Source organism: Chinchilla lanigera, unplaced genomic scaffold (genome assembly GCF_000276665.1).
Source record: "Chinchilla lanigera isolate Chin_1 unplaced genomic scaffold, ChiLan1.0 scaffold00047, whole genome shotgun sequence".
In the NCBI taxonomy this organism is placed as follows: domain Eukaryota; kingdom Metazoa; phylum Chordata; class Mammalia; order Rodentia; family Chinchillidae; genus Chinchilla; species Chinchilla lanigera.
The window spans coordinates 6,934,282-6,949,618 of NW_004955448.1; the positions used below are offsets into that span (position 1 = coordinate 6,934,282).

Here is a 15,337-nt window from a genome sequence, read left to right on the forward strand (position 1 = left end):
GAGGCCGGGCCGAAAGTTGCTGCGGGGTCGCGCGGGGCCGCGTGCCGCTCCTCGCGCCGCCTGGCCGTTTCCTTCCGACCCTGCCCCGTCCCCGGCAGGACGGGCGCCCTCGGTGCCGCGTCTCTGTGGAGACTCTGGCAGGTCTGTAGCTCTCTCGGAGCCCCGCGAGGTCCGTTTGGTGGGGACAGTGCGCGGTTGGGAGTGCGATCGCCTCCTGTGCCGCCTGGCCCAGCCTCGGAAACGACTTGGCCGCGCGTTTCGCCCCGGTGGGTAGAAGTCTACACTCCCGGTGGGGATCGGCGTTCTGCATCAGGTGGGACTAGTGGCTTACTCAGAAAAGTGACGCCTGAGTGTCACATCTTAGTGGTAGTCTATGAAGCAGTTGCTTAGTAGCTGGTAATCATTCAAAAGTTGTCGAAGAAATGAGTAAAAATTGCAGTGTAGATTGTCAGAGGTAGTAGGAACGCTCCCGCTGAAGCGCTGTGACGCGCGGACTGTTGCTGGATCTCAGTCTTGTGAAGCCGAGCCCTCATTCAAACCTTTAGTCTCTGGCCTCCGAAGCTAATAGAAACCTCTGTGCGACCCTTTTCTGCATTCTACTACTCCACTTGCAAAGCATTTGTCTTCTCTAATATTGAACTTTGCAGCATATTGAAAAGATTCATGTTTACACTTAGAGGTGAATGAAGTGTAGTATTAGGACTCAGCCTAATTTACACGCTTAGAGAAATAAACAGTGCATTTGAAAGAGTATTTTCACAAAGCAAGTGACATCAGAAAGTGTAAGGTTCAGTTTCCAAATAATTATGTCTTAGGAGTATTTAAGATAGTGTTTTACTCTAACTGATACTTGTTTTATTCCACTTGGAACTTTAAACAGTCTTGATATATTGGCGCCTAAGGTGAATTAGCTTTTATTTTAAGGTCTAGGCTCTTTTGCACGGTACTTAGCATAAAAAACGATTCTAACAATTAGAATGGATTGAATTGGAAGCAGTTTCCGGGGGCACAATCTGGGGACTTAATATTTAATCAAGTCTACGATTATATACTAAGGGGAAAAAGTGACAAGCTATGGTATGCCATTGATTAAAAGTATTAAAGTGCAGATATGTTTAAACACAGGAAGTATGCTCAGAAACTAGTTGAAGTAAAAGATTTCTAAGAGGTCCATTTGGAAATCTGAGTCTGTTTTCTGTAGCCTACCAGTGAACCAACCACCTTTACCTTGGGAGTGAAGTACAACTGCTGTATGTAAGCTTATTTTGTACATTCATTGTCTCTGTTGGGTGTAATTCCTAATTCATAAATTAAAAGTGGGGAAAGGGTTACTTTTGAGTCCTTTCTGGTACATTTCATTTATCAGGATTTCCACCCCTCACCCACTGTGTTGCACAGGGTGGCCTTGAGCAAAAAGTGGCAATCCTCCCGCCTCAGCCTCCTGAGTGCTGGGATCACAGGCATGCACTACCACACTCAGTTGATCAAGGTTTTTTTTTTTTTTTTTTGAAGCAGGGTCTCACATTGTAGTTTAGGCTGGTTTTAACTCACTGTATAGTCCAGGCTAGCCTCGAACTCGTGGCAGTCTCTGTGGCAGTCTCTGGCCTCAGCCTTTGGAGTGCTGGATTATAGGCGAGCACTGCCACACTCAACATTATCAAGATTTCTAAAGTGGCAATTTTTGGGAGGGAGTGTACGTCAATCAAACTGAGGACTTTGCACTCGGTGGGCAGGTGCTGTGCCATTGAACTATATCCCAAGCTGCTAAAAATGGCATTTTTGTGTGGTAGAAACTAGTGAGTAACCTAGAAGATGTAAAAGCATTTGGACTATTTTCATTAGGTTTTTTTTGTTTGTTTATTTGAGACAGGGTCTCACTATGTAGCCCAGGCTGGCCTCAAACTCATAGCAATCTTCCTGTCTCAGCCTCTGAAGTGCTGAGACTACAGGTTTGTGCAACCACACTCAGCTGTTTAGTTTAATACATAACATTTTAGAGCTGGGAAGGACCTGTATGTGTTCTTGCTTTCTAAACTGAGAACATAGTTAGTGGGGTTTAGAACCTTGCTTTTTTTTTTTTTTTTTTTTTTCCTTTTAGGCTATATGGCCATCTGAGACAGTTTGCTTAGTTAAGGAACTGATAATGTTCAAACAGCTAAAGATTTTGTTTAACCCAATTGTGGCACATGACTGTCATCCCAGCGCTTGGGAGGCTGAGGCAGGAGGATTGCTGTGGAGGCCAGTCTGGGGAACACAGAGAGTTCAAGGTCAGTCTGAACAACATAGTAAAACCCTGTCTCAGAAAACAGAACAAAACTTATTTTTGTTTTGTTCTGTTTTGTTTCTTCCTGTATTGGTGCTTGAATGCAGGGCCTGGAGTATGGTAGGTCACCTTTCTACCACCGAGCTACATTCCCAGTCCTTTTTTAAACTTTCATTTTACTTTGAGACTCTGCTTACGTAGGATTTGTAATCCTGATTTGGCGTCCTGACTAGTTGCAACTACAGGAAAGTGCTGCAGCATTGTTGTGGTCAGGTTTTGGAAGGAAAACAATACAGGACACATAATTTATGGGATTGTTTTATAGTAGTCACCCAAGGAGCACAGTTCAGAAGAGCACAGGACATCTGTCCACACACTAAAGACCCAGAGAACCCAGCTGAGGGCATGGATCCCATGGCAGTGTCCTGCATGGTCCAGCTGAAGACCTAGAGCCCATAACAATGTCCACCACGAGTACACCTGGAGGTGAAGAGCCCATGACAGCATCTCATGCAGGCCTGTTTCAGAGATCTGAGCTGGGAAGGCCCAAAGGTTAGCGGTGGAAGCTAGAAAGTCTGTGCCAGTGAGATGAAGGATCTGTGCCAGCAGGCTGAGGGATCTGCACTGGAGCCAGGAAGCGACACTCAGAATGAGAACCAGTGCTCCCGCAAAAGCACCACAGCCATCCTCAGCAGCAGTGAGGTCCCAAGCTCCTTTGATGATAACAGCCAAGTGAGGAAAGCCAGCGAGACAAGCTTCTCCAGGACAATGAACAGTGCACATCTTCCCCTCCAGAGCCAGGAAGCTGTGCTCAAGCTCCTGCAGGAGAACCAGCAGCCCCAAGAGAACCTACAGCTTTCTAACAGCTTCACTTCTTTTTCTCCAGTTCTTTCTATTTTGTTGACAGTAATCCTCACATGGGCCTTCCACGCCCAGCACCACATAGATTCATTTCAGTGGGGTGTTGTGAGTTGACCATGCATGAGTTGTTGATGCACCGCAAACACCTAGCCATTCCATTCGTCTATGGGAAAATGCCTTTTTATCTTTCACAAACCAGAGAAAGCCGTGTAGTAAATACAAATCTCTACCACCTTCTCTGTAATTTGGAGAACTGTTATCAGTAGTTTTCCTCTGAGTGTCAGTACGAATGCAGATCTGTGATTTAAGATTTCTGCAATCCTGGTCTTCACCAATTTTTGGTGAAATTCTTCTAATTTGGGAAATTTCAGAAGAATAAAAGTACTTGTAGTTACTTTTATTCTAGGTTATTGTTGTGATGTTATTGATAACAGTGATACTTTTTTATACTGTGACTTTTTTGGCAAGCAAGTTAAAGGAAATTTTAGTCAACATTTAACCCTAACCATAAAAATTTTTGTTTTTGCTATTTTAAGTTTTTGGAGTTCCTTGTATATTCAGGATATCAACCCCTTGCGGCATATGTGGCTTGCAGATTCTTTGTCTCATTCTGTAGGTTTTTCTTTCACTCTGATGATTATTTCCTTTTCTGTGCAGAAGCTTTTTTCTTTGGTGCATTTCTGCTTGTATATTTTTGTTTCCTGTGTTTTTGGATTCTTTTTTTAAAAAAAATACTCATATTCCAGTGTCATGAAACATTTCTTTTTTCTCATAGTTTCAGTTTCAGGTCTTAACTCATTTTGAATTGATTTTTGTAACAATGAATGATTTTTGTAACAAGTCCAAATGCTTTTACATGCTTTTCTTCTGCATGTAGATATCCTATTTTGTGTTTTTTATACCTTTGTTGAAAATCTCTTGGCTGTAGGTACATGAGTTTTCTTCTAGGCTCTTTGTCATGTTGGCCTGTGTGTCTGTTTTTATGCCACTGTGGTACACGTGCCATAGATTTGCCATCACTGGCTTAGTTGAATTACTGGGTCAGGATACCCATAGACAGCTTTGGTGTTTCCCCTTTCTTATTAAAATATTTAGGCTATTATACAGGATACTTGATACATAAATGATGAAACCTTGACATGTCTCTTTTAAAGTTGTATTATACTATTTTATTCATTCATTTACATTTTGAGGCAAGGTCTCGCTGTGTAGTCCACGCTGGCCTTGAACTTGTGGCAATCTTTCTGCCTCAGCCTCTTTAATGCTGGGATTACAGGTTGTGCCACCAGGCCTGGCTAAACTAATGTTTTGTTCTTAAGAATTTCTTCCTTTTTTTTTCTTTTTTTCTTCCTTTGGTACCAGGAATCGAATTCACGACCTTGTGCTTGCCAGGTAGGCACTATACTGCTGAGCTATACCCCTGGTTCATTTACCTTTTTTTTTTTTGTACAGAAAATTGAACTCAGGACCTTGCACCTGCCAGGCAGGCACTTTTGCCTCTGAGCTATATCCCCAGCCCAAGAATTTCTTAAAGGTATCCATTCATTTGTTAAGTGGAAACAGCTTATGGTTTGTGGACACACGAGCTACTTTTGGCTCGATTTCACAAATAAATAGCCTGTACCTATGCAAATGAGCCATTTTTTATTTGATAGTAGCAGTCTGAATTAATTTTAAGTTAAAAATAACTTTACAATAAAGCTTATGAGAGATAGCAGAAGAACTGTGGATTTAACAAGGTTTTTTTTGTCTTGGTTTGGTTTGGTTTTTGAGACAGCATATCGTTATGTATTTCAGGCTGTCACTGAACTCACTGTATAGCCCAAGCTGGCTTTGAACTTGTGATCTTCCTGTTTCAGCCTCCCAAAAACTGGGATTACAGGCATGTGCCACCATGCCTGGCCACAGGGTCAGATTTTTTAAAAAATTTAAACTTGGTTCTGGAGCTGTATTTTCAGTTAAAGTTATTTCCAGCTATTTAATAAGAAAATTTCTACAAGTTTGTTTCTTAGGTTTATTACTCACTTGTTATTTACCTTTATTTATTACTTATCTGTTATGGTACATAGTGGGTTCACCAGGCCTGGCTCTCCAGAGGCTAGTTAATAATGCTTCTGAGTGATTTCTGTCTTGTCTTTGCTTCATTGATCATCCCCTTATTTAAAAAAGGCAGAAAAGAGAAGTGTGCATTTATATTTCCATATCTAAGCTAAAGCATCAGTGTGATATATATTATAAAGACAAGGTAGCAAAGTTAACTGTAATTATAGTCATTCTGTTACTGATGTACTTTTATATATATATATGTATATATATATATATAAAGGTAAAGTACAATGGAACTTACTGAATTATATATACTTAAGGGGTACACTATGAGTTTTTTCAGTTTTTTTGGAATTTTGTTTTGTTTTATTTTGTTTTGTTGAGACAGGGTCTTGCTTTAGTCTAGGCTGACCTTGAACTTGTGGTGATCCTCCTGCCTCAGCCTCCTGAGTGCTGGGATAACAGGCATGGTCACTGTGCCTGGCCACTACGATGTTTTAGCAAGATCTATTAATGGTTTAGAACATCCTGTAGATGTTTTTCTTGTTACTACTTTAGCTGGTTTTAGAAACATCTTCACAACAATATATGATCCTAAGTTTTTACTTTATTGTGATATACCAGTTAGCTATGTCATGATAATGCTGGGTACCAGTCATAAAATACAAGTGGTGTAGCATTGGTTTCTTGGTTATAGGTTTGTGGATCAGCCGGCCTTGCCCCGCTCATTTGGTCTCACCCTTTTCTTGAGGTTACTGGGCTCCTGTTGGGGGCAGACACGTAGGAAGCACGGAGCAACACTGCTGAATGCTTGGCCTACTGTCATGTCTGTTCTTGCTGTACAGTAGTGGCCAAGGCTTATCTGCCCAAGCCCAGTGTCAGATCAGTAGTCACACAAACTGCAGTCAGGTGACAAAAGCCATAGATACGGAGGATGGTGAAGAATTAGAGCCAGTGATACAGTCTGTTAGCATAGGGAAAATTAAAAACAGAGTGAAGAGCATGCTGATTTCTCTTGTCCCTGTTGTCCGCGCACAAGTTATTGATGTGGTCAGTTTCACTGACATTTGTTTTGAGCGTCAGGGTAGGAATTAGTTATGTCTCTGTTGTTTAGTTTTGTAGCGCTTGATCAGTTTGGTCAGATAATAGTCTACCACACTCTTCTAGGGATTTAACTCCTCTGTTCATGACAAATTGGCAGCTTGGTGAGTTATGTGAAGCTCTGTCATTCTGTTAATCCTGATGTATTTTAGCTAAGCTCACTGATACTTTCTCCCCAGGATATCTTTCTTCTCTAAGGAGAATTCTCAGTGTCTTTCATTTCCCTTAAGGAAAAGCTTTTTTCAAATTGTATGGAATTCAGTAAGAGTAACTATGATAGCTGTGTCATTGGGTTAGTACAATACTGCACCTGTAAAGCTATATTATGATTTCAGAGATATCTGGGTTCTTCTACTTGTCATATTTGAAATTAGTTCGTTCATGTTTTGGGAATTTTTCTTCTGCTGAGAACAGCAGAGTGCTCTGGAACCGTGGAGAATTTAAAGAGCAGTTTAGGCCATAGAGTGGGCCGGTGCCTCATGGGACTTGGAAAGGATTTTGGATTTATTGAACTTTCTTCTAAGGAGATGTCATTGTAGAGTTTTAAGCAAAGAAATTTGAATTAGGATTTTTTTGTTCTTTTCAGCACACTGACATGTTGACTGAGTTATCAAACTCAGTATCGTAGGTTGTGCAACAAAATGACATTGTGTCCTTACCATTTTACCACATCAGGAAGAGGTGTGACAATACCACCAATGTGAAATTGTTGTCCAGCGTTTATGTAGCATCTGGTCACGTCACAAGAGGTCTTGATTGTGAGACATTACACAGAAGACTGGCATGAGCTTAAAAAAAGTTACAAAAGACCATAAAAAGATGAGGAGGTGCATAGTTTAGACTAAAGGAGATCAGGTGGTGTTCTGGAATTAAAAAATAGGTGCAAAGATAGTGTAGTGAAAACATTCAAAATTCCCCTCCCCCTTCTCTCTGTATATAAAATTGTTAACTTATGGTCACCTTCCTGTGCAATAGAGCACTAGAATTTATTCCTCTTACGTAACAGTGTACCCTGTCAATCAAAACTAAAACTGTAAAAAATAATAAAAAGTCATTTTGGGAGTGAATTGTGTAGAGTTTACTTTCCACTAGTTCAGAGGATAAAATGCTGTAGGTGCATATGGAAATAAAATGCAGCAGAATGTTAATAATGATAATTTTGATGAAGAAAGTAAAGTTTGGCTGAAGAGTAGTATTCATCGTACCATACCTTAAACTTGTTTGTAGATTAAAAACGTTCAAAATAAGAGGGAGAAGGTGCATTAAGCACATGCGAAGGCAACAGGACTGGAGTCTGATTTAACCGTCCCCGTCCCCCAGGGATAGAGCCCAAGGTTTTCTGCATGCTTGGCCAAGTGCTCTACGACTGAAGTACTTCCCTAGCCCCCTTCCCTCTTTTTTTGGTGGTTTTAGGCGTTGAACCCAGTATCTTCACACTGAACTATATATCGCTAGTAGCCCTTTTTTATTTTTTATTTTGAGAGAGTCTGGCTAAATGGGTAAATTGCCCAGCTGGGTTGGAACTTGTGATCCTCCTGCTTCAGCCTTCCATAGTGCTGGGATTACAGGCATGTGCCACGACACTCCGCTCCCAGTTTGTATTTTTGAGCCAGGGTCTTGGTAAGTTGCCTCTACTGCCTTGAATTTGCTGTGACCCTCTTATCTCAGTAGTTGGGTTTGCAGGCTTTGCCCGTGCATCTGATTTAACTCTTTAATTCGTAGGCTCAAATTTCATTCAATATTAATATAAGTCAATGATCTTTCATGAAAAACCTCAATGAAGTTGATGCATATTTCTCAAGTAGCTGAGCTGTTGGATAATTTTGTGAAGAAAATGTATTACTTTTCAGAATTGTGGGTGTGACTGGATCAGTGTGGTAAAACTTCAGCAGTCATCTAGTAGTGAAGAGCACACTGTTGTGGTAGTTTGAGTGTCCCATGTGTGGGCAGCTGTTCTAAAAATCTCTTCTAACGTTAAAATGTACTTTGTTTTGATAACTAAAGATTTCTGCAGTGGAAGGATTTTTTTATTTAGAAAAGATAGCCATCTGAAGAAGTTTAGTACTGATGAAATTCAGTTTCCACAGTCATTTATGTATTTACTTTGCTTAGATAACAACAGAGCACTATTTCACTCACAGCAAACTTTGTAAAGTTAGTGAAACTTTAACTATCAAAGTATTGGAAAGTACTGTAACTTTGAAGGTATTCTTCATAAAGTGTTAGCCTTAATTGTCTGCTTGCCGCCGCCTCCTCCTCCTCCTCCTTTGTTTTTGAGACAGGGTCTTCCTGTGTAGTCCAGGCTGGCCCCAAACTTGCAATGATCCTCCTGTCTCAGCCTCCTGAGTGCTGGGATACAGGCGGGCGCCATCATGCCTGGTTTCTGCTTGCCTTCTGTAATAGTAATTATTTGGGGGCTTGAAAGACCTAGGTTTGTGTCCTGTCTTTGCCAATTGTACCTTGGCAGGTGACATTTAAATCTCACTTTCCATCTTTATAGAAACCATGCATTGTTATGAATAAAAGTATATGACGTATCTGAAATAATAGGTACAAGAATGTTAGTTCCCTTACCCTTTTTTTGAGACAGTTTTTTTGTGTAGTTCAAGCTGGTTTTAAATTCATTATGTAGCTCTGGCTGACCTAGAACTCTCTGTGATCCTCCTGCCTCAGCCTCCTGAGTGCTAAAATTACAGGTGTGTACTGCCATGCTCTCAAAATTTTTTTTTTTTTGTAGAATTAGGCAGAAAATTACATGGAACATGTATCATTGAGTAGATTCTAAGTTGTGTGTACTTTTTATTCAAAATATCCAGTCCCCTGCCCCTCTTTAAAGTCTGGTAGTTTTGATGTAGTATGGCTTGGGTTAGTCATTTGGACTCAGTGTCATTTTTGATTCGTAGTCTTTTATGCCTTCTGTAGTTTTCTGGTGTCTTTGCTCATACAGAAACAGCACACTCCAGTTCTGATCTGTTGAGCGTATCTTTCTGGCTTTCTCCTTGTAGAGATATTACTCTTTTCCTTGTCCCGTTTTAGTTTCAGTAACGGTATGGGATTTAGCTTCTGTACGCTGGCCTCTCTTTTTATGAGTTTAATTTTTCCTGGATGCTCGGAAGGACCCTTGGCTCAGACGACCTCTTACTAGTTACTCTGTGGCAGCTTGCTTTCTGGGGGTTTCGGGCTCAGTCCTCCTCTCTGCGTCAGTCTAACCCGTGCCACCTGTGCGTTTGTCACAGGCGCAAACCTTCTCCAGAAGCTGTTGTGCTCTAGCCGATGGCTGTGCTTGTCCCTCAGACACGTTGGATGTTGTTGATTTCTGTTTCAGGCCCTTTGATGAGAGGCCAGCTCGCTTTTCACACAGGCACTGTGTAGCGCCGGGGTGTGTGAGTGGTAGACAGTGTGCTTCCACACCTCGTCACGTGCACGTGGTCAGTGTCCGTGTTACGTGGTCAGTGTTTGGGTTTTGGCTTTGCCGTTTGTTCAGTGGTTATGTGGGCTTCTAGGGAAAACCCCGAACAGTACTATCCTCATCTTTCCAAAATCTTGCTAGGTCCTCCCACTGTATTCCGAAAGAGGATGCGGAAGATGGCCTCCTTCCCTCCTACTAGTTTTTCTTGATAACTTAAAAGATATCTTTATTTACTTTATTATGATGACTGTAGGGCACTTGAAGGGTGTTAGGTTTAAACTTTTAGGCTTTTATTTTTCTTTAGTATTTTGAGACAGGGTGTCACTATATAGTACAGGCTGGTCTTGGACCCACTATATAGCCCCGATGGGTCTCAAACTCATGACGATCCTGCTTTCTGAACTGGGATTACAGGCCTGTGCCACCATGTCGGGCCCAAACCTTTAGGCCAGTGGTGGCAAACCTGTGGCACTCGAGCCAAGTCGCCCCAGCTCTCCAGCTCTGGGTAACAGTTACTTTTCTAAGCTAAAACAGTATTCAGGTTTAATTAGTGTTGGAACTTTGCAGTAAGGAAGTGGGTTTGGGTTGCAGTCTGGGCACTTGCTTTCTAAAACGTTTGTCATTGCTGCTTTAGGCTTTTGGTTTTTAAATAGATTTCATAAATAGATAGGAATGATTTTATCTTACAGTGATGAATTTCATTTGTCTTTACTGTTGATGTTACCAACAGTGTCTTTTCTCATTGCGGTAGTTATTGTAATCTGTTGGAGGTTTAGAAATCTAATTATCAAACTTTACCATTGTATTTGAAGTTAGAGTAAATAGTACAAGGTTTTTGATGGAAAAGAGCTTCACTGTTTTTACTGGGGGCTTTTTGCTTTGCACTCAGTTGTTGGAGCTGGGCATATATATTGGATAGGCAGGTTGATGAATATCTGAAATAGAAATGACAAGGATTCAGTTTTTTTTTTTTGGTTTTTCTCTGGTACCAGGAACCAAACTCACGACCTTGCGCTTGCCAGGCAGGCGACAAGGATTCAGTTTCTTTGTGGCTTCTGGTATCATATGATTTAACATTTTAAAAAATAACAAAACAGTGGTGCAAAAATTTCTTTTAAAATGCATTTATTTGAGCCAGGCATGGTGGCACATGCCTGTAATCCCAGCATTCTGGAGGCTGAGGCAGGAGGGTCATTGTGAATTTGAGACCAACCTGGGCTACAAAGTGACCTCAAGGCCATCCTGAACTGCATGTCAAGATCCTATCTCAAAAAGACAAAAAAAGTATTTATTTGAGCAAAAATGAGTTGACTCTGAAATACATAAAAATAAGTACAGTTCTTATGGTGTGTGATAGTAAGATGACCATAAAAATGATCATGCATTCGGGTGTAGTGGCACATGCCTTTAATTCCAGCGCTCGGGAGGCTGAGGCAAGAGGATCGCTGTGAGTTCGAGGCCAGCCTGGGCTACCCAGTGAGTTTAAGGCCAGCCTTAACTACACATAGTGGGACCCTGTCTCAAAAAACAAATAAACAACAGCAACAACAAAAATGATTATACCAGCTGAAAGTCTGCAAAGGAGTTTTCAGAATCATAGGAAAGTTATGATTATTTTGTAACCTTTGAAAAACATTGAAAACTGTCAATTATAAAATTATAGGGGAATAAAAAATAATGACACTATGTAAGACTTAAACAGTAACATTGAGAATTACAATTTTTTTTTTTTTTGTATCGGCAATGGAACTCAGGACCCTGCAGTTGGCCAGGCAAACGCTTGTGCACTGAGATTTATCCCCAGCTGAGAATCACAATGTTTTGTTTTTGGTAAGACTTATCAAGAGTAATTGTTTTTTTTTTCTTTTTTTTTTTCATTTTTTTTTGCTTTTTCTCCGGTACTGGGAACCGAACTCTCGACCTTGCGCTTGCCAGGCAGGCGCTTTTGCCGCTGAGCTAAGTCCCCAGCCCCTATCAAGAGTAATTGTGAGAGCGTGTGCTTGTGCTTTGGCTGCAGATTGAGTCCTGGGGCACTGCACCACTGACCACATCCCCAGTCCTTTATTTTATTTTATTTTTTTACCTTATACTTGAAATTCATCTGCGTCAGCCTCCTGAATACCGGGACTTATAGGCTTGTATTGCTGCTCCCATGAGAGTCACTTAATAGTGTTTTCCTTCTTATCTTTTCCATGTCTTGGTGGCTCCCAGCATCCTTTGCATCTTTCCCTTGTCTTGTGGCTTCCAACATCTTATTCGTCCTTGGTGATTGGAGGGGTGAGGGAAATGCCAGATGGCAGTCTTTGTGATTTTATTTAAGCACAAATAAAATGTGTTCTTGTGCTGTTCATTTCCTTTGCTTGCAGCCTGGCATTGATGACTTTGATGGCCAACTGGACTGCTCTTTTCATGATGGCCTTGAGGTTCTGTGCCATCTCCGGAGATTCAGATTTGTTAAACATCCAGCACTTACTCAGTGAGTTGTGGCCCCGAAGCTGCAGGAAGCCGTGAGCAGCATGCTTTGTTTTCTTGTTGCCCCCGTAACTGTTGGTGGGCGTCAGATTCGGCCCTTGTGAGTTCTCCGCACCCTGTTGTCAGCACCTCTGGTTCTGCCACTTAGACTTAATTTGGACACACAGGTCTGGCTGGTGCTGGATGAACTTCTGGCTTCTCTTTTTGATGACCTTGGGATTCCAAGCTGTGTGAGGTCAGCCATGATGTGTAATAGATGATAGCTCTCACGTCCATAGGCAGTGTGGAGGAAGAACGCTGTCCTTTACACATTTTTTTTTCTTTTTGGTGGTACTGGGAAATGAACCTTTGCACTGAGCTACATCCTCAGCCTTTTTTATTTTGAGACAGATTCTCACTAAGTTGTCCAGGCGAGGCTCAAACTTGGAATCCTTTTGCCTCAGCTTCCTAGAATGCTGGGATTTATAGGAGTATGCTACCATACCTAGTTTCTTTACATTTTTAATACCATGAAATGTCCAAAGACTTCTTTAATGTGAAATATTTTCCTGAATCACTTTCTCTAAGACATCAGCGTCCTTTTTGTTACAACTTTTTGTTCCTTACTGCTGTTGAGCAGTTCTACTACGAATCTGAGACACTCAGACCCCAGTAGTGACCTGAGCATGGTGGCACTTGCCTGTAGGCCTAGCCGTCTGGGAGGATGGGGCTAGATGACTGCCAAGTTCAAAACCATCCTGGGAAACTTCACAGTTCAGCAAAAGCACTGTCTGAAATGGGCTGGAGATGTGGCTGATGCTGGGTTCAGTCCACCGTGTGGGATGGGGTGGGGGTCGGAGCCCTGCCATTGTCAGCATGGGGTCTCCTTATATAGCTCAGGCTGGCCTTGAACTCAGTGATTCTCCTGCCTCAGCTCCCGAGGTCTGGGCTTGCAGAAGTGCACCACAATGTCTGGCTTGCACTTTTATCTTTGGGTCGTCCATATTTGTAAAATATCTAGGTTTATCACCAAGAGACAGAGGAAATACAGCTGCACTTGGAGATGTATGTTGTACAGTAGTTATTTCCCAGAAGGCTGAAAGAATGTGATGTTCATCTGTTACTTATGTGCCGATTTGTGGACCGAAGAACTGACAGTAGAATTTCTTCTTTTTTTTTTTTTTTGGTACCAGGAATCGAACTCAGGACCTTGTGCTTGCCGGGCAGGCGCTTATGTCACTGAGCTATACCCCTGGCCGACAGTAAAATTTCTACTTTATGTAATTACTCCTAGTTAATATATGATAAATGAAATTTGAACCAGTTGTTGGGAGCCATGTTGTGGTGCTAATTGTCAAAAACCACAGTAACTTAAATTTGTGCATATCAAAAGCATACAAAACAGGAACTCTAGATCTAGAAAACGTGTGAAGGTATTAATGGGACTGAGTCTGAAAAATTTATACAGTAACATATAGGTCATGTAAAATACTTTTATTTTAACAACAAAGAAATTTTGGATTAATTTCTTGTGTGTGTGTGTGTGTACACTAAGGATAAAGGTCTGAAAGCAGAAAGTTAAAACTTGTTTCTGTGTTCCTTTTTTATTTTGGTGGTACTGGAGCTAGAACCCTGGACCTTCACAGTGAACTACATCCCCAGCAGTGCCCCCAGCCCTGTCCTCGGTCTCCTTTGAGAAGTTACTTATTTTGAGAGAGCGACTTGCTGAGTGGCAGAGTTGCCCAGGTTGGGCTCAATCTTTCCATCCTCCTGCCTCAGCTTCCCAGAGTGTAGGGGTTATACGTGGGTACCACTAGCTGGTGGTCCTTATTTTTCTACATTATTAAACTTTCATGTGTGACTCATCCCTTTGTTTGGGGGAACTGATTAATTTTTTCTGGCTGTGGTCCCTCTCACAGATGCTTCTCTGTAAACGGCTGTGAGACTTGCTTTCTTATTACTGTAACAGAAGAGATAGTGGAGTTGTAGTGAGATACACGCGAAGGAGGGGGTAGAAGGAAACATACAAGCGGCAAAAGGGCTTTTTAAAAAGGGCTGCAATTTCTTATTGGTATATGTTCGCGATGGATAATAATTGCACTCATCTTGGGGAGCTGGTAGACGTTGACGTTGCATCTTAATGATTGTTAATGCCGCTTCCCCTTCTTGCCTTTCTATCCCTACCCTCTGGCCCTTCTCCAGTCTTCCTCCCTGTTTTCTGTCAGCTTTTTGTTATTTTACTCATAAATTATTTATACTTTGGGTTTCTAACTGTATGCTCTTTAACCTTCTTATTTCACTTAGCATAGTGGTCCCAAGATCAATCTGTTTTCCTACAAATAATGCATGTTTATCTTTTTTTTATATGCGGATTTTACAACTGGAGGGAAAAATAATTCCCAAAATATTTTGTTGTAAACATTTCTAACATTTTGAAGACTCTAAAGAAAGAAATTTTAAAATTGTCTCTTGTGTGAGTGGTGGCATATACCTGTGTAATCCCAGCACCCAGGAGGCTGAGGCAGGAGAATCACCTCGAGTTTGAGGCCAGCCTGAGCTACATAGTGAGACCCTGTCTAAAAAAACCCCAAAATTGCCTCTAGTTCTGTCATTCATATATAGCCCCTGGTTCTATGTTGGTGTATGTCCACCCATACTTTTTCATACATGCACACACCATCTTGAACATTTAAAAATATATTAAAATGGCAAGGGTTGGGGATTTAGCTCAGTGGCACAGTGCCTGCCTGGCAAGTGCAAGGTCATGAGTTCAATTCCTGGTACGGGGGGGGGGGGGAGGGAATATATATATATATATATATATATAAAATGGCATCATACTTTAAATGAATCCTTAGTGGATTTCTGTGGTACAAACGCATTTTAAAAGTTTTTTCAAATGCAAAATTTAAAATATAAAATAAATTAAGATAAAGACTAGGCTGACACAGAGAACTTAGTGTACCCGTTACCTAACTTCAATTGATTGCAGTACGTGGGCAGTATTGTTTTATCAGACCCACCTGCTTTTGCATTACTTTGAGGTCAAGTCCAGGTAAATATTTTGGTGTACGTAGTTAACAATTTAATGTTGCCAGGTTGCCTTCCAGAAAAGTGTTTTAAATGTACATAGTTTTTAAAACCTGTTTTAAAAAATTTTAATGTTATGGGTTAGATGCCTATCTTATTTCATTGTTTTCAGGTAA

At 41.2% G+C, this 15,337-nt stretch overlaps 1 protein-coding gene across 2 annotated transcripts in view; it reads left to right on the forward strand.

Moving 5' to 3' along the window:
• Positions 1-15,337, forward strand: part of Gmps (guanine monphosphate synthase) — a 52,772-nt gene that overhangs the window by 2,391 nt on the left and 35,044 nt on the right. The gene's annotated exons all lie outside the window — the stretch shown is intronic.